Here is a 24,716-nt window from a genome sequence, read left to right as displayed (position 1 = left end):
GGTCCTAGAAGGCCTCCCGGTGCTGGTTGTTCCTCTCTTGAACAATTCCCCAAAGTTGAACTTCTTCATCTCTTTTCTGAAATTTTCAACAAACAATATAAAACTTGCTTTGGTGACATATAATTGAGGGAAACTACCATAGGAACTTGCTAGAGTACTAATCATGCATCAAAACTAGTTTCTACCACTTAGAACAAGCATGCAAGCTCACTAAACATGTTACCTACAGCAGCAAAATATGCAAGATATACTCCACCAAACAAAATTCTACTTGGATAGGCGGAGGAGTCACATACCGGAGAGCAAATGTGCCAAATTTCAGACAGAAATCTGGGCTGAGCAAAGAGATCGAGAAATCCTGAGCTCTTGAGCAAAAACGCGAGTGAGAGAAAGATGGTTCGAGTTTTTTCGGGAGAGAGAAGATGCTGGGAGAAAGAGATGAAATAATGGGGCAAGGAGGGGCCCACACCACAGGGTGGCGCGCCCACCTCCTTGGCCGCGCCGGCTGGTGGTGTGGCACCCTGTGGTGCCCCACAGGTCATCCTCTGGTGCTCCCAGGTGCCTCTTCGAAAAATAGGACCAACGGTATAATTTTTGTGAATTTTTGAAAACTTTGAAAAATGCACATTTCTGGGTATTAAATTTATTATTACTGGCCAGGAAATTTTTTGAAATCTCTAAATAACTAAGGAACTTTGCAAAATAAAAGTGCTACAGCAACTAGAACAAGTGGAGGAAGAAAGAAATGTTGTTTACCTCCTCTATGCATATAAAAGGTATTTGTTAACAAGGTTGATCAAGTCTTGCCACCAAATAAATTTACATAGCATATGAAGAAATAAACCTCAAATCAATCATGTTACCTTGAATTGTATTGATATGGATCCAATCACAAGAGTTTGATATTCTTCTTTAGGCTCATATATAGGACAATCGATAGTTCCAACCTTGATAGTTCTCACATTAGAAATAGTATTAACTCCACATGCTTTTTCAATCCTCTTGGGGAAATGGACGGTGTGTTCCTTGTCATCAACATTAAAAGTGACTTTTCCTTTATTGCAATCAATAACAGCACCTGCAGTATTAAGAAAGGGTCTCCCAAGAATAATGGACATATTATCATCTTCAGGCATTTCCAACACAACAAAATCAGTTAATATCAAGCAATTATTAGTAACTTGAACAGGAACATCCTCACATATACCAACGGGAATAGCAGTAGATTTATCAGCCATTTGCAAAGATATATCAGTAGGTATCAACTTATCTAAGTAAAGTCTCTTATAAAGAGAAAAAGGCATAACACTAACTCCTGCTCCCAAATCACATAGAGCAGTTCTAACATAATTATTCTTAATAGAACAAGGAATAGTAGGTATACCTGGGTCGCCCAACTTCTTTGGAACTTTGCCATTGAAAGAGTAATTAGCAAGCATAGTGGAAATTTCCTCATTGGGGATTTTCCTTTTGTTAGTAACAATATCTTTCATATACTTTGAATAAGGAGGCAATTTAATAGCATCAGTCAAAGGGATTTGCAAGAATAAAGGTTTCATCCAATCACAAAATTTATTGTAGTGTTCTTCTTCCTTTGATTTTAGTTTCTTAGCAGGAAAAGGCATTTGCTTTTGGACCCAAGGTTCTCTTTCATTACCATGTTTCTCAGCAATAAAATCTTCTTTAGTGTACTTTTTATTTTTAACATGCTTTTCAGGTTCTTCTTCAACCTCTTCTTTATCAGGAGTATCATTCTTATCATTATCTTTATCATGTTCATTACCACTTTCAGTTTCAGCATCAGAAATAGAAATACTATTAGGATCATTAACAGGTTCAGAGGATTCTACAACATTTTTATGTTTCTTTTTCTTTTTCTTAGAAGGAGCACTAGTTTTAGTACGTTGAGAATCTTGTTCAATTCTTTTGGGATGCCCTTCAGGATATAGAGGATCCTGGGTAGAGACACCACCTCTAGTTGTTACTTCATAAGCATGTTTTTCTTTAGCATTATTTCCTAACAAGTCATTTTGCACTTTAGTGAGTTGATCAATTTGAGTTTGAACCATATGAAAATGTTTAACAAGCATCTTAACATCATTGGAGGTTCTCTCCACAATATCATGCAATTCACTAATAGCTTGAGAATTTTCCATTAAATGATTCTCTACTCTCATATTAAAATTTTCTTGCTTAACAATAAAATTATCAAACTCATCTAAGCATTGCGCAGGAGGTTTTGAATACGGAATATCTTCCCTAGTAAAGCGCTGAAGGGAATTTACCTCAATCATGGATGAAGGGGGAATTATCTCACATATATCTTCTATGGGAGGTAGATTCTTCACATCTTCAGATTTAATACCTTTTTCCTTAAGAGACTTCTTAGCTTCCCTCATATCTTCATCATTTAATTTAATCATACCCCTCTTCTTCAGTATCGGTGTTGGGGTTGGTTCAGGTGTAGTCCAATCATCATGATTCCGGCCTATTTTAGCCAATAATTCTTCATGATAAATGCAGTTCTTTTCCTGAAAACACAATCAGCGCAACTATCCAGGTATGCTCTAGACTCAATGGTTAGTCCACTATAAAATATATCAAGTAAATCATGCTTTTCCAAATCATGGTCAGGCAGAGCTCTAATAAGAGAGCAAAATCTCGCCCAAGCCTCAGGCAATTTCTCTCCATCTTCCTGATCAAAATTATAAATTCTCTGCAAAGCAATATGTTGAGCACTAGCAGGAAAGTATTTCCGGAAGAAAACATCAAGCAATTCTTTTGGACTTTTAATAGAATTAGGTGGCAAATTATTATACAAAGTTTTAGCGTCATTCTTTAATGAGAATGGAAAGATTTTAGCAACAAAATAAGTACGCATCTTAACATCATCAGAAAACAAACTACTCAGAGTAGATAACTCAATCATGTGTTCAACATCACTTTATTTTTCAGTACCACAAAAGGGTGTTTTCTCAACAATAGCTATATGAGATAGATCAAGAGAAAAATCATAATCTTTATCCTTAATGTTTATAGGAGATGTGGCAAATTTAGGATCAGGAGACAGTTTATATCTAACAGCATGTTCTGCAAGCAACTTTTTAATTTTTCTTGCATCAGTAGTAGCATTGCATTTTTAATAAGATCATCATTAAGCTCCACATAATCTTCATCAGGATCATCACTAGAATAATAAAGTTCAGGTGAATTAACAGGTGTAGTAGCATTAGGAGTTTCAGTATTTTCAATTTGTCTAGACCTAGCAATTGTAGCATCTAGAAAGGATCCCAATGAACCACTATCATCAAGCACAACAGAAGCATCATCAATATTATAAGAGGAATTTTCAGATTCAGCAGACGTACCAGCATTTGAAGCTTGTGGTGGTGAAACAAGTTTACTTATCACAGATGGTGAATCAAGAGCAGCAGAGGTACTCAGAGTTGTACCTTTTCTTGTAGTGGATGGTAATATGGCGACTTTAGTATCGCGAGGTTTACCCATGATGGAGAATTTGCAGCGAACAATATCAATCCAAGTGAACTTCCAAATAAAGCTATGTTCCCCGGCAACGGCGCCAGAAAATAGTCTTGATTACCCACAAGTATAGGGGATCGCAACAGTCTTCGCGGGAAGTAAAACCCAATTTATTGATTCGACACAAGGGGAGACGAAGAATACTTGAAAGCCTTAACAGCGGAGTTGTCAATTCAGCTGCACCTGGAAACAGACTTGCTCGCAAGAGTTTATCAGTAGTAACAGTTTTATAGCAGTAGCAGTAGCGAAATAACAGCATCAGAGTAACAAAGACAGCAGTAGTGATTATAGTAAACAACAGGATTAAAATACTGTAGGCACAGGGACGGATTTAACGGGCGTTGCATGGATGAGAGAAACTCATGTAACAGTCAAAGCAGGGGCATTTGCAGATAATAATAAAACGGTATCCAAGTACTAATCAATCAATAGGCATGTGTTCCAATTATAGTCGTACGTGCTCGCAATGAGAAACTTGCACAACATCTTTTGTCCTACCAGCCGGTGGCAGCCGGGCCTCAAGGGAAACTACTGGATATTAAGGTACTCCTTTTAATAGAGTACCGGAGCAAAGCATTAACACTCCGTGAACACATGTGATCCTCACATCACTACCAACCCCTCCGGTTGTCCCAATTTCTGTCACTTCGGGGCCATTGGTTCCGGACAGCGACATGTGTATACAACTTGCAGGTAAGATCATAAACAACGAATATCTTCATGAATCAATAACATGTTCAGATCTGAGATCATGACACTCGGGCCCTAGTGACAAGCATTAAGCATAACAAGTTGCAACAATATCATAAAAGTAACATCTACGGATACTAGGCACTATGCCCTAACAATCTTATGACTATTACATGACCAATCTCATCCAATCCCTACCATCCCCTTCAGCCTACAGCGGGGGAATCACTCACACATGGATGGGGGAAACATGGCTGGTCGATGGAGAGGCGTCGGTGGTGATGATGGCGATGATCTCCTCCAATTCCCCGTCCCGGCGGAGTGCCAGAACGGAGACTTCTGGCTCCCGAGACGGAGTTTCGCGATGTGGCGGCGTTCTGGAGGGTTTCTGGCGACTTCGACTTCTCCCCGTGCGTTTGTAGGTCGAGGCCAATAAGTAGTCCGAAGGAGGGCGTCGGAGGCCGGCCGAGGGGGCCACACCATAGGGCCGCGCGGGCCCCCCTAGGCCGCGCCGCCTTATGGTGTGGGGCCCTCGGGCCTCCACTTGATTTGTCCTTCTGGCTCCGTCAGTATTCTGGGAAAATAGGGCCTTCTGTCAAAATCCCGAGGTTTTTCCTGAAAGTTGGATTTCTGCACAAAAACAAGACACCAGAACAGTTCTGCTGAAAACAGCGTTAATCCGTCTTAGTTGCATCCAAAGTACACAAATTAGAGGCGAAACAACAGCAAAAGTGTTCGGGAAAGTAGATACGTTTTGGACGTATCAACTATGTGCCTTGTTTTTCATTCATTTTGATTTATTTTGAATTTTTATGCCTATTTGAATCTTGGTAAAATCCTAGGTTTGACCAGTTTAAATCATGAATATGAAAAATTAAGCATCTACCCTTCTTAGTCACTCCAAAATGTAGCTCTTGGTGGGGTTTTAAAATTTCCATGTTTGAAACCAAAAACCACTTCTCTTCATGTGCATGCTTGACTTCATCATAAGACAAAGTTTAGGGTTAGGGGTAGATATATACATGATTTTCTAGTTTGAATATGTCTAGACCTTGTTTATCAACTTGAATGCTTACTATATATATATGACATAAGAATGCTATGTCCTTTGTATTTTCATTCTTTTGATTTTTCCTGAATTTTTTTGCCCATTTGAATCTTTTGGTCAAATCCTAGGTTTGACCAAGATTTAAACAAGTTTAAAACTTGAAAATGAAAAGGGAAGCCTGCATCCTTCTTAGTCGCTCTAAAATCAACTTAATTGAGAATGCTTACACTACAAAGGAAAACATTTTTTTTGACAAATCACTTCGTCATGTTAAGGCCAATTTTCGTCAAGGATTACTTCGCGGTGACAAAATTTGATCGTCATGGGGTTCGTCAAGGAAGCTCCGTCATAAAATATCGGGGGTGACGGTATGCATTTTTTCGTCAACGTCAAATGTTTGATGGTGACGACCTGCAAATTCGTCAACATCAAAGGTTCATTGTTGACAGACAGGTTTGTCACGAAAAATTGCAACTTTCGTCAATATCTAAATCTTGGGAAGTTTCTGATTGGTCCAAAAAAAAGCATACGTGGCCTTACATGTGGGTCCATTTGGCTTCTGACAACATGGGTCCGACGGCGCTGACATGGATATCTGTCATGTGGGACCGGCATGGTGCTGACTGATGGGACCCACAAAATATTATGACAAGCTGGACCCACAATATTCTGACCGGTGGGATCCACAAAATTCAGACAAGTGGGACCAGGTTGTTGCCGACATATGGGTCCCAATAATGCTGACTGGTGGGACCCACAAATTCTGACAAGTGGGACCAGAAATTGGTGCCACGTGGTTTCATTTAATAGTGACGTTGTGACATTTTCCGTCACCTTTTGAATTTGACAAAATTTGAGAGCATTTGAATTATTTGCGAAATTTGGGAAACAAAAAAACTGGCGAAATATCAAAAAATAGACAATAAATATCATGCATAAATGGTGGCACAAGAAGTATATATGTCTCTCATAGACCGAAAGATTCATAAGAAAAATTACAATTGGAACACAAAGAAATTAAAAGACCTATGATTAATAATGTTGTAGGACGGTGGTGCAATAGATTAGTTGCCCTGGGATTGAGACATGGATTGTGGCTAGGATGTCCTCAAGAGCAAATTAAGCACGGCATCCATTTCAGTCAGCCTCTTTTCATAAGCCAGAGTCTTTTCTTCTTGGGCTTTCTTCACAGCTTCAAGTTCTTCGTCCTGCTTCTTCCTGATCTCTTCAAATTTTTGATCTTGTTCTTGCAGTCTTGCCTGCATCTCACTGTGGTACGTTTCAGCTGCCTGTATGGAGTTCTGCTCTTGATCTGCCAGTCTTTGTTGTAGCTCTCGGATGCGTGTAGCAGAGACAGAAGACTTCCTGGAACTTGTTGCGATGCCCAATCTTGGTAGGAATGTGCTGTTGCAGGTGGTGGATGGGCTTTTCTCGCTCAGAACTAGCTGAACAATTTGCAAATCAGTCAAATCAGGTTCATCTTCACTGCGTGGCGCCGCTTTTTTTGCCACCATTTGATCCTGCATAAAGATTACAATCATTGCATGGACAACATACAAAACTTGATTATATTATATTGTGCTAATAAGAAATATTTCTTACATATGCACTTTTTGCTTTAGCACTCATAATGTTATCCTTGTTAGTGTGTGTGATTCTAAAAAATTCAATTGGAGAGGTTTCTTCTTCCTGCTGCTTAGCCTTCTGCTTGAAAAAATGTAGAATGCACATTACCATTGTACACTGTGTATGACAGAAGTATGAACTGTATTGGGAAATTCAGAACACTTACTAGATGTTCCCAGTGAGCAACATAGCTTCGAGATCCAGTGGTATGGAACTGTTTCACAACTTCTCTGTTCTTTCCATTTATTACACACAGTCCCTATGTTCAGTACATGCATTTTATTTATCCAGATCAGATAAATGTAAGAATTCAGTAGCTGTTATTGAAAGGAATAACGTTTATGTACCTGGTACTTCTCATCAAACCATCTTTTCACCAGTTCTTTCCAGCTTTTCTCTTCTACATGATCTGGCTTCTTGAGATATGCTTGCTCCAGTGTGAGATTTTTAATTTTCGGCCAATACTCCTTTTTAAGCCTATATCGAAACTGCTGAATACTAACTTGCAGCATATCAGTGCACACATCTTGAGCCACCTCATCATTTTTGTCCATACTAAACTTTCCCTGCAAAATAGTGATGCATTAATCAGTAGATTCTTAGATAGTTGATCATGTAGCATACTAATTAGGTTAAACCAAGATTGTACAGGACTCACCGCTACAGTACTTATAGCATGAGGAATGACATGTCTGGGAGTTACATCTTTCTTGTACTGTGTCCAGTGTGTTGCAAGCGGCATTTTTTGACGGATGTGAATACCAACCTCATTGCTCAGCTTTGCTGACTGGACATAATCCTTGGGTCTCCTAACACCAGCAGTGAATTCAATTGGCATCTTATTGCCACCATTTCTTCTTGTGTACTCATGTAGTCCATGGCCCATGGTACGTTTGCGTCCACCTCTCTTTCTCTTACTACCGCCAGATGTTGTCAATGTCTCTGAAATAAGAGATATGAAATGATTCTCTTTTATATGAAAATATGCGGTACAGTGTTTAGTTTTTACAAACTTTCATACCTTGCCGCTCAAAGTTTACAATTTGATTGTCCTCAGGAGATGAGGTGCTGCCTCCAGATGTCATGATCTGGTTAGGTGAGGGTGCTCCTTCAGTGTTCAGACCAGCAGTGGCCGTCGGCTCATCAGATGACCCAGCTTCAGGTTCAGTTGTTGCCATTGATCTTGTTGCAATGTTGGATGGTGCAACTTCAGGTATGGATCGCTTCTTCTGTGCAACTATTGCAGAAGAAGCAACTATCTGCAAGCATAGTAGAGGCTACATTAGTAGGAAACATTTAGCATGTACGTATTTCCTATCATAGTTCAGACATAGTTCCACAGACCTGAGCTGAAGTTTTGCCGACAGTGCGCTGATCCTCATCTGAATGAAGATCATCATCACCAGTAGCTATCTCTTCTGGATTCGGTTCATACGAAGGGTCCTCTTCGACCTCCGTCTCTTCGCAGTCTGTGTCCTTTAGATTGTTACTACTTCCTATTTGTACCCCACCATACACTAATGTACGTGCAAAACCAGAGAAATCTTTCTGAAATTTGTGGCCAGGTCCATATTTTTCAGCGAAATTTTTTTCCATGCGTACTACATTTTCTTGCATTTGTTTCTCCTTGGCAAGCTCATATGCTGGCTTGACGGGGTTTTGTGTCTCCGCTGAAATAATCGGAAGAGCGGAGCGTGAACAAAACATAAGAGGGGGCCAATTCCGATACAAGTTCAGATATGTGCTGATAGAAGTTCAGATATGTGTTGATAGAAGTTCAGATATGTGCTGATAGAAGTTCAGATATGTGCTGAAATAGACTGATGAAACAAAGTACATGATTAAAAAAACTTCATTACATTGTTAAGACGTGCATTGCACGTGCAAACTAACTAGTTCCATAGAAAACAGCAAACAACTATTCTAGATCAAACTCTGCTTCCCTCTGAAACTGAGGAATAAAAGTCTGAAGCAATGTCGTTGTTCACTGTAGCTCGTCAGGCTGTTTTCGGCAACGGCTGGAATTAGTTCAGTTAAGTGTTTCGGCAAACAATTGTCTATGCAAAATATTGTACAGCAGCGGGATGGCAAAGATTGTATAGCACGACATGATTGTCTCTGGAATAAAAACGATAAACCCTATACGTATGATGTCGGGATTGGATCTATCAAATATGCAAGATCTACATATAGGTCAAACGGGCGTGGTAGACATGTAAAACCGATCTGTCGATCTAACCATCCGAAAAACACAACAACAAGCCGATCACCGACAGATTTACCTTGGCGTTTCTTCGAGCTGGGCGCCTTCTTCGGCGTGTGTGCGCGATTTTCCTTCCCCCCGACATTTCGACGACTGCCGGCCATGGCGACTACCGGCCGGGGAGATAGATGCGAGATGGAAGAACGTCCGGCGAAGACACCGGATCGGGGTGAGCACGAGAGGATGAGGTCGGGGGGGTGGGGAGTTAAGATGCTCGTAAATCATGGGGGAGAGGCACGGCGTATATAAGGCAGGGCGAAATATTTGATAGGTGGGGTGCGCGGGAGGAGTGGAGGGAACGAAAAATTTGTGCGTTTTGGCAGCCGTCGTACTAAAATTTGGAGGGAACAAGGTTTTGCCGTGGAAGAAAAGATATTACTCTGAAAATGGAAATGTACATGTATATTTTAATTAAAAAATACCAGAACATGAATGGGGACACCATGCCACCAACTCAAAAAAATCAAAACCCATAGCAACCAAGGTGTCATATCACAATGTGCACAAGGATGCCAAATCTTGCCCCAATCCATGGTGGTTTGGTCAGTTTTTGGCCATTCCCCCCTCTTTTCGTCCGAAAACCCCTCTTTCGACACATCTACAGCATGGGGACACCATGCCACCAACTCCAAAAAATCAAAACCCATAGCAACCAAGGTTTCATATCACAATGTGCACAAGGGTGCCAAATCTTGCCCCAATCCATGGTGGTTTGGTCAGTTTTTGGCCATTCCCCCCTCTTTTCGTCCGGAAACCCCTCTTTCGACACATCTCCACCATGGGGACACCATGCCACCAACTGCAAAAAATCAAAACCCATAGCAACCAAGGTTTCATATCACAATGTGCACAAGGGTGCCAAATCTTGCCCCAATCCATGGTGGTTTGGTCAGTTTTTGGCCATTCCCCCCTCTTTTCGTCTGAAAACCCCTCTTTCGACACATCTACAGCATGGGGACACCATGCCACCAACTCCAACAAATCAAAACCCATAGCAACCAAGGTGTCATATCACAATGTGCACAAGGGTGCCAAATCTTGCCCCAATCCATGGTGGTTTGGTCAGTTTTTGGCCATTCCCCCTCTTTTCGTCTAGAAACCCCTCTTTCGACACATCTCCACCATGGGGACACCATGCCACCAACTCAAAAAAATCAAAACCCATAGCAACCAAGTTTCATATCACAATGTGCACAAGGGTGCCAAATCTTGCCCCAATCCATGGTGGTTTGGTCAGTTTTTGGCCATTCCCCCCTCTTTTCGTCCGAAAACCCCTCTTTCGACACATCTACAGGATGGGGACACCATGCCACCAACTCCAAAAAATCAAAACCCATAACAAACAAGGTGTCATATCACAATGTGCACAAGGGTGCCAAATCTTGCCCCAATCCATGGTGGTTTGGTCAGTTTTTGGCCATTCCGCCCTCTTTTCGTACGGAAACCCCTCTTTCGACACATCTCCACCATGGGGACACCATGCCACCAACTCCAAAAAATCAAAACCCATAGCAACCAAGGTTGCATATCAAAATGTGCACAAGGGTGCCAAATCTTGCCCGAATCCATGGTGGTTTGGTCAGTTTTTGGCCATTCCCCCCTCTTTTCGTCCGAAAACCCCTCTTTCGACACATCTACACCATGGGGACACCATGCCACCAACTCCAAAAAATCAAAACCCATAGCAACCAAGGTGTCATATCACCATGTGCACAAGGGTGCCAAATCTTGCCCCAATCCATGGTGGTTTGGTCAGTTTTTGGCCATTCCTCCCTCTTTTCTTCCGGAAACTCCTCTTTCGACACATCTCCACCATGGGGACACCATGCCACCAACTCCAAAAAATCAAAACCCATAGAAACCAAGGTTTCATATCACAATGTGCACAAGGGTGCCAAATCTTGCCCCAATCCATGGTGGTTTGGTCAGTTTTTGGCCATTCCCCCCTCTTTTCGTCCGAAAACCCCTCTTTCGACACATCTACAGCATGGGGACACCATGCCACCAACTCCAAAAAATCAAAACCCATAGCAAACAAGGTTTCATGTCACAATGTGCACAAGGGTGCCAAATCTTGCCCCAATCCAAGGTGGTTTGGTCGGTTTTTGGCCATTCCGCCCTCTTTTCGTCCGAAAACCCCTCTTTCGACACATCTCCACCATGGGGACACCATGCCACCAACTCCAACAAATCAAAACCCATAGCAACCAAGGTTTCATATCGAAATGTGCACAAGGGTGCCAAATCTTGCCCCAATCCATGGTGGTTTGGTCAGTTTTTGGCCATTCCCCCCTCTTTTCGTCCGAAAACCCCTCTTTCGACACATCTACAGCATGGGGACACCATGCCACCAACTCCAAAAAATCAAAAACCATAGCAAACAAGGTGTAATATCACAATGTGCACAAGGGTGCCAAATCTTGCCCCAATCCATGGTGGTTTGGTCAGTTTTTGGCCATTCCGCCCTCTTTTCGTCCGAAAACCCCTCTTTCGACACATCTCCACCATGGGGACACCATGCCACCAACTCCAAAAAATCAAAACCCATAGCAACCAAGGTTTAATATCAAAATTTGGCACAAGGGTGCATCAACATGTGGGTAATGACACTAGCATGCTATCTTGGCAGTTTGGTTTGAAAATTTTCAAAAATTCATCCCCTAAACTCAAGAAGAGGCATCACTTGTCAAGCATGTACATCTTAGGGTATTGGGAAAATTGGGAGCACGTGTTGGTCTGATTTGGCATCACCACATTACCCTAGAACAGAAGTTTCACTTTGAAAAGGTTTGACAACCTCTTAGTACAATGGGGTCAACCTAGGTTTGACCAAACACTCAAAATTCCAGCCCAAATCATGGTATGAAATTCTTAGAAATTTGAAAGAATTTACATACTCGATTCATTTTTTATTTATTTCTTTCTATGTGTGATCACTAATTCGTATTTAAAATATTTTATAGTTTTTAATACCCATCTTGAAAATTCTGTGCCTGCCCATCCGTCATGCGTGGGACCCATGTCAAAGTAATGGGAAAGTGGACTACATCCAGGGATCCACGTTTTCACACGCACGCGTCACACAGAGGAACCCAAACGGCAGCATCTACTGTATATCCATCGGCCCCATCGTCTCTCCCACCCGCAACTTCTATTCCCCAATCTGGCAAAAAACCCTGCTTGCACCTCCACCAGCGCACCACCGACCTCCCCTTCCACCGAAGATCCCAAAGATGAAGCGTGTTCGCGGAGACGAGCCGGAGGCGAGTGCGGTCGTCAACGTCGATAGAGGCGATGGCGATGCTCCGGTAGTAGTCGACGCCGCGGAGGCGGGATCTTCTTCCGGAACTAGAGCCGCTCTTCGCCACGCCGTGACCGTGGAGGGCTCCGCCCAACCGGCCGTGGTCGCCGTCGCTGATGAGGCCAAGGGAGACGTCCTCGCTCCCGCGGCACAAGCAGATGACCAGGGCTTCGATCCGAATGACCCGTTCTACCGCCACTCCAAGCAGTACCGCGAGCTATATGGTCCCAGAGAGTGCGACGAGTTCGAAGAGGAGGCCTCCAACAACTGCAGCGAGGTACTCTACTATTCCGATCGATCCCCTGTTTTTCTTGATCTTACTGTTCACCATAGGGTTTGCTCATAGGGTAGATTGATTTGCCATGTCTGCTACTTCTTGTACAAATTGATGATTCTGGGGTTCTTACTCATCTGATTTATGGTTTGTAGTTACTAGATTTGTAATATTTGATGCACATCTTGATTCAACTGTACCAAAGTATCAACCAAATGATTTATGGTACCATGAATATTCATGCATGTTTCAAATTAGTAGATGACAGTTATCTTAATTAGGTCATGATTCCTTGTGTATGAATATGAATCATACCAGAGTGATTATGATTACAAGAATTATATTATAGGTACTATTAATTGATCTGAATGTTGGGGGGATGACCCCCGGTATGCCAAAGGCATGCCAAACCGGATGGTTTGAGCCATCAAGATACCGGTTTAATGTTCGTACCGGAACTTAAAGATAAGAACTTAGCTAAGTGGAGCTAAGCCGGTATCCCCAAGAGGGGTATGCCGGAATCAGGTAAGAAGATACCGGGCCACCGGAAGAACGAGCAGGTCGGCAGGACTGGTCAAAGATTCTCTCCAGAGCTAGAAGACAAAGATGAGCTAAGCAAAGTAACTTTAGACGAAGGGCTGACGATAAAGAGAAGGATGACGGTCAAAGAAGCCGGAGGACGTCAGCATCCCTGATTAAAGAGGACTCCGGTGTCTTCTATGATTAAAGTAGCTTTGTAAAGTAGTTTGTCTAGTCAAAGATGCCATTAGGGTTTCTTGCCCTGTAAGCCACCTCTCCCCTATATAAGGAGAGGGGGCTGCCCCTCTTACGGGTAGACGCACGAAGAGAGCTAGGTTTAGAAGAGCTTGTACTGAGAAACTTGTAGCCTGTTGAGATCAATAAAGATGATGATCTAGAGCGAGTTCTTCCTTATGTCTTTCTTCTTCAACCTCTAGCCTTGGCTAAGTTCTTGAGGAAACCATCCGGAAGTTCATCCCATCTAATCACAAACCCTCCCCCGAATCCTCTTGCATCCATTCGGCCCCAACTTAAGCCATCCTATGGCATCTGTCTGTTCACCACGACGACAGTTGGCACCCACCGTGGGGCATGAAGTGGCGCATGCTGGAATACATATTCGGGCGGGCATCCTCGAGTTCGCCGGCGAGCGGACAGTGTCTGCGCTCGTCCAGAGCTTCTACTCCATCGACTTCATCAACGACAACGTGGGCTGCTTCGCCAACGGCGGCATCTTCCCCAAGAACGGCCGCATCATCGAGTTCGGCAGCCACCGCGTCTACTTCGGCACCGTCCCCGTGCGCTAGCGCCTCTCGCCGGTGCTGGTGGCACCGGACCCGCCAAGGTGGCTCTGTGCAGGCCGCGCCACCGGCAGCGTCGAGGTGATGATGGCTGGCGTAACCGGCGCGGGCAAGGAGGCTGCGGACGAAGTTGCTGGTCGTGCGGCTGCGACCCGTGCGGCCAAGCCACCGCTGGAGCGCGACACCGGCGCGCCGGGAACGTCTTCCGCACCACCGGCCACACCTCTCCAAGCGGCGATGAACGCGTTGGCAACGCCCATCGCGCAGAACATCGACCCGGCAATGGCTCAGGCGGAGCTGGAGGCGCAGCGCCAGAAGATACTCGAGAGCGGCAAAGACGTCGTCAGGGCGCAGCGCGAGCTGAACCTAACCGTACGTGAGTATAACGCTGCCCATGGCTTTGCTTCTGTTAGCGCTCATGCTGCTAGGATACCGGAAAACCGGCTTAAAGCTCGCAATCTAGATCAGGATCTGCGTAAGGAAGTTCTTACCGGCAAGAGTACCTCTGCATCTGCTAGCATTGTAGAGAAACCTAAGTACAGTAGCCCGGATAAAACCATAAAAGCTGCTAAGGCTGCTGTAGATCTGTGTGACTCGCTTACCGGAGAGGCTCTGGCAAAGCAACAAGAGCGTGTCAGAGAGCTGCTAGATACTGTAGAGCAGCAGAACGCTGAGCAGCTGGCTAAGCTGAACAAGGCTATAGCCTCGAAATCCGCGCGTTCAACAAAGAATGCCGGAAGCAAGTCCCATGGGCAGGCCTCGTCCCCCCATCCGGACAGAAGAAGAGAAAAAGAAGTGAACGCACGGCAGATGACTGTGTACGATCCGGTCCTTGCCGGTAAACAACAAGCCGGGCAACACGATGCCGGTAGAAAAAGCCAAGGGGCAGAACGAGGCTACGCCAAGGAAGGCTATGCCGGAAACAATCATGCCGGTAGACACGAAACCGGGCAAAACTATCCGGCTGCAAGGGCAGCGTACGATGAGGAGGAGATGCCTCCACCAAGGTACCGGCAGGCAAGGGCCGCGGCACCAGAACATTACGATGAAGCTGATTCAACAAGACTCACCGCTTACCGGAAACCTTTGGGAGAGCGGTTGGGAGAAAGAAACTTGCCGGAACGGGATGCGAGGCACCGTCTGGACAGAGTATACCTGTCGGAAATGATTGAGGCAGAGGGTCCTCCGGGTCCAAAGTGCTTTGGCCCAAGGATCATGAAAGAGCCACCACCAGTTCGCAACTTTCAGTTGCCCCGTGACACCAAAACATACGACGGCACCACTAAGCCGGAAGACTGGCTCGCGGATTACGTGACCGCGGTATACGTTGCTGGTGGCGGAGGAGTCATAGCTGGAGGAGGAAACCGGCGTTGGGCCGTGAGAATTGTGCCGACGTTCCTAGTAGGACCGGCAAGAATCTGGCTGAACAACTTGCCGGAAGGAAGCATAAATGGCTGGTTGGATTTTGAGGAAGCTTTTGTGAGTAACTTCAGCAGCACCTACAGAAGGCCAAACAGGCCTCAGCAGCTCGCTTTGTGCGTGCAGCGCCCGCAAGAAACAGATCGGGATTACCTGACCCGGTGGAACTCCACCAGAAACTCTTGTGAAGGAGTGATAGAGGCACAGGCCATCGCTTGGTTTAGCCAAGGATGCCGGCGAGGTTCGCCTTTGTGGCAAAGGCTGCAGAGGAACATGCCAACAACGTTGGCGGAGATGATGCGTGTGGCGGATAACTACGCGTTGGGAGACCCAATGCAACCGGCGATACAAGCTGAGCCGGAACAATCAAACCCGCCTCAACAGCAGGACCGGGACAACCGGAACAACAAAAGGAGGGAAGATTTCCCGGATCGAAGGTATGGCTCGCAGCAAGTTGCTGCTGTGCAGGAAAACTCTGATGCCAGCGGCAGCCAGAGGCAAAGAACCGGATCGCAGCCATGGGCTGGTCCTAAGAAACAGTGGGTCGAAAAGAAACCCTGGGGCCAGAAAAAGAACTGGCAAGAACCCGCAAAATACACCATGGAAGCTGCCATGGATCAACCTTGCCGGTGGCACACGCCGAATCTGGCTCACCCGTCGAACCACTTGACAAAAGATTGTACCTGGACCAAGTACTTGATGCAAAAGGGGGCGGTAAAAGACACCCAAGGGCAAGGAGGCAATGCAATGATGCCACCACCGGACATGCCGCGTCAGCAGCAGCTACCACCACCACCACCGCTTACCGGGGCAAACGCCTTACCGGTACACCCTCAGCAAAACCGGCAGCAGTATCAGCAAGTCAATCAGGTGGGAGAAGGCTACGGCCAACCACCTCCACCGACACCCTTGGGCCGGAACGTCTATAAGGACTCGGATGTGTGCTGTGTCGTGTTCGTAACCGAGCCGACAGACAAGCAAAGCCTGCGCCGTCGTTCCATGGAGGTGAACGCGGTGATGCCGGCAGTGCCAAAATACATGCCATGGTCAGAGCAGGAACTCTCATGGTCATACCGGGATCATCCTAAAATCATGCCGAACCCGGGTGGCTACACTCTCGTGGTGGACCCAATCATGAAGGGGCCCACGACTCGCGTCAAGTTCAGCAAGGTGCTGATAGACAATGGGAGCAGCATAAACATAATGTACAAGCACACCATGCATACGCTGGGCATAACAGAAAACATGCTTCAGCCAACGCACACGACGTTCCATGGAATCGTTCCGGGTTTGTCCTGCGCACCGGTTGGAAAAGTCCGGGTGGATGTGTCGTTTGGAGGACGTGACAATTGCCGGGTTGAAAACCTTGAGTTTGAGGTGGTGGACTTAGATAGTCCGTACCATGCATTGCTCGGGAGACCGGCACTAGCGGCCTTCATGGCCTCGACCCACACGGCGTATCTCAAGATGAAGATGCCGGCACCTCGTGGACCCTTGACTGTGGTGGGAAACTACAAGGTCTCACTGGAAACAGCATCTGCCGGGTCAAACCTAGCGGAATCGCTGGTGATCGCAGAGGAAAAAAGAAGGATGCAAACCGCAGTTGCGCTGGCTCAGTCCTCACAGTTGAGCTTAGCGGCAATGAGTGCAAGTCTGAGCGCTCCAGCGTTCAAACCGACAAAGGAAACAAAGGACATCGTGCTGGACCCGGCTTTCCCTGAGCGTACCGTTCGTATCGGTGCCGGTCTCAGTGAGGCATAGGAAAGCGCGCTCGTCAGCTTCCTCCGTGAGAATCGGAATATCTTTGCCTGGTCTACTGATGACTTGGTAGGTGTTCCGAGGGAGCTGGCTGAGCACTCTCTAAACGTTCGGAAGGATGCCAAGCCGGTGCGACAACCATTGCGCCGGTTCGCTGAGGATAGGAGGAAGATTATTGGAGAAGAGGTGACGAAGATGCTAGTTGCCGGTTTCATCGTGGAGGTCACGCATACTGAGTGGCTGGCCAACCCGGTGATGGTCGAAAAGAAGAAGTACGAGAACCTGGAGGCAAAGGCTCCGAAGGTGTGGCGCATGTGCATCGACTACACCAACCTCAACAAGGCTTGCCCAAGAGACCCTTTTCCTTTACCGCGGATCGATCAAGTGATTGATTCCACTGCTGGGTGTGAGTTGTTGTCTTTCCTGGATGCGTACTCCGGTTTCCACCAAATCCCCTTGAAAAAGGAAGATCAAATAAAAACTGCGTTCATTACCCCGCACGGGGCTTACTGCTATATCACTATGCCTTTCGGTTTGCGCAACGCTGGTGCAACGTACCAGCGCTGTATGCAAAAATGCTTGTTTGATCAAATCGGAAAGAATGTGCAGGTGTATGTGGATGACATCGTGATAAAAACTAAGGTAAAAGATACCCTAATTGATGATATCCGGCAAACATTCGATAACCTAAGAAGGTTCCGGATGAAACTCAATCCGGCAAAGTGTACTTTCGGTGTCCCTGCCGGCAAGCTGCTGGGTTTCCTCGTCTCAAGCCGAGGCATTGAGGTCAATCCGGTAAAGATCCGGGCAATCGAGAGAATGACGGTACCGCAGGATCTGAAGGACATACAAAAGTTCACCGGAAGCTTAGCATCGCTAAGCCGGTTCATAAGCAGGTTAGGAGAAAAGGCCTTGCCGCTATATGCTCTAATGAGAAAATCCGATAAATTCGTCTGGACCCCTCAGGCGGACGCAGCGTTCAAGGAGCTGAAAACGATGTTAGCTACCGCGCCAATATTGGCTTCGCCGTTGGAAAGAGAACCGATGTTGTTATACATAGCAGCAACCAACCGGGTCGTGAGTGTTGTTGTGGTAGTAGAAAGAGAAGAGGAAGGAAAAACCGTCCAGAGGCCGGTATACTACCTGAGTGAGGTGCTCTCCCTCTCAAAGCAAAACTACCCGCACTTCCAGAAAATGACCTATGGCGTGTTTATGGCCGCCACAAAGCTCAAGCACTACTTCGAGGAACATCCTATGAAGGTGGTGAGTGAAGCACCCATCTCCGATATCATGTGCAACAAGGACGCTAGCGGCAGGATTGCGAAATGGGCAATACAGATATCACCGTATGTTCCGGTGTACGAAAGAAGAGACGCCATCAAATCGCAAGCTTTAGCTGATTTTTTGGTCGATTGGGCGGAAATGCAATACAAGCCCCCGGATCAAAGACTGGAATACTGGAAGATGCACTTTGATGGATCCAAGCTCAAGGAGGGTCTAGGTGCCGGTGTGGTGCTAACCTCACCAAAGGGAGATCATCTCCGGTATGTTTTACAAGTGCATTTCAGGGCATCAAACAATGTCGCTGAATATGAGGCCTTGATCCATGGGCTTAAGGTCGCAAAAGAAATCGGTGCACACCGGATCATTTGCTATGGAGATTCAGACCTTGTGGTGCAGCAATGTTCCGGGGACTGGGACGCAAAAGATGCCAACATGGCCTCGTACCGGTTTCACGTGCAAAAGATTGCCGGCTTCTTCGAAGGCTGTGAATTTCACCATGTACCGCGTGCAGAAAATGAAGCTGCGGATGCTCTGTCTAAGCTAGGCTCATCCCGACAAGAAATTCCTCCCGGAATAGCCTTGGCACACCTGAGAGTACCATCAATCAAGCCAAGTCCAGAGTCGGAATCAATTTTTGTACCGAAGTCACACATTGTGCCAATGGATATCGATGAAGGAAACCCGGGGACTGTTCCGGTAAGCTCGGGGACTGTTCAGGTAAGATCGACCGCTGCCGCGCCGGTACCGGAAGAAACAATGCTGGTGGATAGCATGGACATAGACGTACCGGTATTCCTGGTTCAGGAGACTCCGTCCTGGGTTAAACCTATTAAGGAATTCCTGGTCAACGGCACCTTGCCGATTGACGAAGATGAATCAAGGAGGATCCAAAGGAGGTCCAATGCTTACACCATCATCAATGGCGAGATGTACAAGAGAAGTGTTACTGGTGTCCTCCAAAGATGTGTGGAACCGGAAGAAGGAAAGGAAATGCTCGAGGAGATTCACCGAGGAGAGTGTGGACATCATGCTTCCTCAAGGGCGCTGGTAGCAAAGGTGTTCCGGCATGGGTTCTATTGGCCAACAGCTTTGGAAAATGCGGAGGATATGGTAAGAAAATGCAATGGGTGCCAGAGGTACGCCAAGCAAAATCATACCCCAGCCTCCGGCTTGAAAACAATACCATTAACTTGGCCGTTTGCAGTTTAGTGCCTAGATATGGTTGGCCCATTCAAAACAGCAAGGGGAAACATGACCCATATCTTGGTTATGGTGGACAAATTCACCAAGTGGCTAGAAGTCAAACCCATCGCAAAGTGTGATGGGCGCACAACGGTTAAATTCTTAAAAGATGTAATTTTGCGGTATGGATACCCACATAGCATCATCACTGACAATGGCACAAATTTTGCTCAAGGTGAGTTCAAAAGGTTTTGTGAGGACAAGAATATCCGGTTGGATTTGTGCTCAGTCGCACACCCACAAGGCAATGGCCAAGTGGAAAGAACAAACGCTTTGGTGCTTTCCGGTATCAAACCGAGACTCATCGATGCGGTGGAAAAATCGCCGGGGTGTTGGCTCGATGAGCTGCCATCAGTGCTGTGGAGCATAAGAACTACCCCAAACCGGTCTACCGGGTATACTCCATTCTTCATGGTTTATGGAGAAGAAGCGGTCATACCAACCGACATTCTCCATGATTCACCAAGGGTGCAACTCTATAACGAGGAAGAGGTAAAGGAAGCTCGAGAGAACGATGTGGACTTGCTAGAAGAAGCAAGAAAGCTGGCCTTGGCAAGAACAGCCATTTACCAGCAGAACCTCAGACGCTATCACAGCCGGAAGGTTAACCCGAGAGTGTTCCGGGAAGGGGACCTGGTGCTACGCCTGGTGCAGCGCACTGAAGGTAGGCACAAGCTTTCCCCGCCGTGGGAAGGGCCTTTCATTGTGAGCAAGGCTCTCCACAATGATGCCTACTACCTGATTGATGCACAGGAATGGAAGAAAGGAAAGGCGGACAGGTCCGGAGAGGAGACCAAGCGTCCATGGAATGTAGCCTTGTTGCGTCCTTTCTACTCTTGAAGTTGTGGTGTAAGAAGTTCCTTTTTGTACCTTATTTGCTATGAATAAAGATGTCGGAACCTCGAATGAATCTCGGGGACTACCCCACTAAGGTTGCATGTAACTTGTCTATTTTTTCAGTTTACCGGTTGCTTATTGAACGTTTTTTCTTTCCGGTTTAGTAGTGTGCTAAACCCTACCGGAGTCTTCGACTCTGCTGCTGTCCGCAAACCGGCTTCATGGCAAGCAAGATAAACTGGTAGGGGATAAGCACATGAACTGCGAAGAGGAGGAGCGGGAAAGAACAATCCGGAAAAGTTTAACTAACCCCGGTTATGCCGGTTTTTTGCAAAAATTTCGAGTTATTTCTAAGTTCAAGGAGATGCTTGTTTTGGTGAAAGAACCTTGTGCTCATACGCCAAAGAACGCCCAGAGAAGGCTGGCAGAGCCAAGGCAAAAGAACCAAGTATGCATCGAATTGGATGCAGAAACGATCTAGAAATCTTTGCAGTACAGGATAAAAGCAAAACCATGAGCAAATGTGCTAGAGCAAACATAAGATAATTAACACCGGTATAACATACCGGCATAAACTGTTGTGCCACAACCAAAAGCAGGTTTAAAGTTTTACATCATAAACCCCGGCATCCCGGGGTGGAATTTAACGAGTTTTCTGGTGAGGCAAGCAGGGGCAGGTAACACTTGCGATAGTTCAGGCAGCAGGGGCGTCAGGCGGAGCAGCGCCGGTCTCAGGGGCTTCATGGGGAGCAGGGCTGGCTTCAGGAGCTTCCGGCGGCGCGTCCTCGGCATCCTCATCCTCATCTCCCTCTTCTTCTTCCTCATCAAGGAGGTAATCCGTGACACCAGGAGGGGGAGGGATGAAGGTGCGGACATCGGCGTACTCGGCAAGCCGGTAGGCCCGATCTTGCCGCTTCGCGGTAAGAGCGGGGTCCACGTTCGTGGAAGTACCTTCGCGTACGCCTTGGAGCGCGTCCAGATCCAGCTCCGGATACCAGGAGCACGCGGAGCGCAGCGCAACATCAGCACCAGCGCGAGCCGCAGAGCACTGCCACTCACGGATCCGCGGTCCTGACTCCTTAAGCCGGTTGGCGGTGAGGGTCATGTTAGCCGGCATGGCTTCCCCAGGCCACAGCACTTTGAAGAGGTGGATGGCGACGTCCGGAAGGTCGACAAGAAGCCGGTCCACGGAACGCATATGTTGAACACGAGCAGAGAGGGCGACTAGATAGTCGTACCCATCCCAATGCGCGTCCACGTTGGGAAATTCCCGCGCCACGCGATCCTCCATCACCTTCTTCACAGCGTGTGCCTGGGAGTCCGGGAAGTGTTCTACGAGAAGAAAGGCAGAAAATAAGCTTAAGATACCGGAAAACGGTCTGCCGAAAGGAAAAGAAACTCGAATGCATTTTCGGAAAGTAAAGCTTATAGGCGAAAGAAGGGACAAAACAAAGACTTACGGAGACACAGTGCGTCAATCTGCATAATCAGCCGATCATATTCCTTATGATCAGTGGTCATGACCTCAATAAGGTGCTCCGCAGCCTTCCGCGCCTTCCTCTCTTCCTCCAGCTCCGTCATCAGCACGGCGTTGGAGTTCGAGGAATCCTCCACGACCTCTGCCAGCCTAGCCTCGGCTGCGGCCTTGGCGTCCTTCAGCTCTTGCTCATGTTGGAGCCGGGCCTGCATAGCCTGCTCCTTAAGCTCTTGGAAGCTAGTTTTCTGGGCGTCAAGGGCCTCCTGCTGCTGCCGGATGAGCTGCTCTTTTTCGCCTACACAACGGAAGGAAGAGTGTCAGTAAAGCAGTAGTTGATGGATAAGGAAACAACGGATTAACCGGAAAAGCAAAAACGATACCTTGGAGGGCGGCAACCTGGACCCTGAGGGCTTCAAGCGAGGCTTCCGGAACAGCTGTTATGCGAAAAGCTAGTAAATAACAAAGAAAGAAGAAAACTTCTCCGTAAAAAGATGTCGGAAGAAGAAAAAGAAAACAAACCTTGGCAATGGCTATGGGCCTCAGCGAGATCCCGGTGCTCCCACAGAAGCTCCTCAAAGAGCAGCTTCCGGGCATCAGCGGTGCTCTGTTCAAAGGAAGATGATTATGAGAAAGGGAAAATAAGGATCTTAACCCAAAACTCGGGGACTGGCAATGCCGGTTTGCGCGTTTCTAAGTAAAGTTTAGCGCTAAGAACAAAGTTCTTAACCCGAAACTCGGGGACTGGCAATGCCGGTTTGCGCGTTTCTAAGTAAAGTTTAGCGCTAAGAACAAAGTTCTTAACCCGAAACTCGGGGACTGGCAATGCCGGTTTGCGCGTTTCTAAGTAAAGTTTAGCGCTAAGAACAAAGTTCTTAACCCCAAACTCGGGGACTGGGAGGATAGACAAGATCCGGAAAGAAACAAACCGGCATCAGCAAAAATTACTTTGAAATTGGAGAAACTTACCACGACATTGCTGGTGGCGTCGTACCAGGCACTGTCGAACTCCTTCACGGCTCGCTTGAGTCGCATGAAGTGTTCTTCAGTGGACCGCGGCCCAGCCGGATCCGGCGCCGGAAGGCGGTCCTTCCCCAAGCCCTTCGTGGCGGCGGAGATGTCCGCCGCGTTCCATTTCTCGGCGTAAGGGAGAAGGTGCCCCAGCTCCTTGCCCTCGCGCTTGAGCTCGACAATCCGGCCGAGGAGGCCGGAAGGTTTCTCCGACACCGCGGCGGCGGCGGGCCCGACATGCAGCACCAAGGACCGCGAGCCACTGAGCGCCTCCACGGCCTTTCCGCGCGACTCCCCCGGCTTGAGGCGCTTAATGGTCTTAGGGGCTGCCGGCGGCGGCATCGGCGTAGTTGCGAGGGGTCCCTGGCTCGGCGGAGGAGTTGGCGTCGCCTCAGGGACAGGATTTTCCGGCGGAGGAATTGGCGTGGCGTCAGGCGCCGCAGCTTCTGGTGTTGAGGTGGAGGATGCCGGCGCGGAAGTTTCCGGCACGGCCTTGGAGGGGGAAGAGCGCGAACTCTTCTTCTTCTTCTTCTTTTCTTTTTGGACGGAAGGAACCAAAGGTTCCGACCGCCCGGCATCTTCTTCATCGGCGCCGATGTTGCTGGCGCCGGTATCTTGGGTCTCTGGAGGGGAGGTAAGGTCCTCCTCCGCGCGGTGGTCAGGAGATTTGGGGGCCGCGCGCCCCGAACTTGTGGTGCCCCCCGGAGGGGAGGCAGAGATGTTGCCGGCACCAGGTGGTGTCGGGCTTGAGCGAGGAGGAGGAGTTGAGACCCCAGCGGAGCCGGCAGAGTCCTCAGACCTGGGCCCAAGCTTGAGCGCAGGGCTGAAAAAGAGGAAAAGAGAGAATTGGAAAAAGTAACCGGAAAAGAACTAGGCACGACGAAACGAGAAAAGCGAAGAAATAGGGCTTACCCGGAGGAAGTGGGCATCTGTTTGTTTTTGTAGCGCCTCGTGCCAACTTGCTTCCCGGATAAAGGCTCGGTCCGGAAGCGTTTGGCCGGAGGCTCTTGGCTTGGCCCAGCACCCGACGCCGGGGTCTTGTTCTTCTTGCCCCCGACAACAAGGTTGTCCAAGAACTCTCGGCCAACCTCGGCCTGTATCGGGGTGGCGTGCTCGTGGATCTGCGGATTGATGTTGGTTGAGGAAGGATCTACAGAGGAACAACGACGGTAAAGTATGAGAGGACAAAAAGAGAAGCTACCTCAAGCATGGTCAGGTCGTCGGACGAACCAGCGGGTTCCGGCGGAGACCTGCCGAGGCGCGAGGCTGCGGTCTTGCCCATCTTCAGATCCTTCCAGAAGATGACTGGGTCGGGGTCGAACTTGTCCAAACCTCGCTTCTGGGCAGGGCCTCGTCGGTCAGATAAGATGCCGGGGAAACGGTCCTTGGCCTAAAAAAACAAGAAAGATAGAAAGAGGTTAATCGCAATACGAAAGTTACCGGAACGCCGACCCGAGTTGCGTAATTTCTTACATCTTGGGTCGGGGGGTTAGTGGAACTGAGAGGCCGAAGGCCCCATTCCCAGTCCTCCGGCATGGCGGTCTGGCAAATCTGGCCGGCCTTGAGGACAACGTCCTTCTTGCTAAGGGGAATTCCGGTGATCTTTGTAGGATCACCGGGACCGTACATC

This window comes from Lolium perenne, chromosome 1, assembly GCF_019359855.2.
Source record: "Lolium perenne isolate Kyuss_39 chromosome 1, Kyuss_2.0, whole genome shotgun sequence".
In the NCBI taxonomy this organism is placed as follows: domain Eukaryota; kingdom Viridiplantae; phylum Streptophyta; class Magnoliopsida; order Poales; family Poaceae; genus Lolium; species Lolium perenne.
This window is presented reverse-complemented; position numbering follows the sequence as displayed.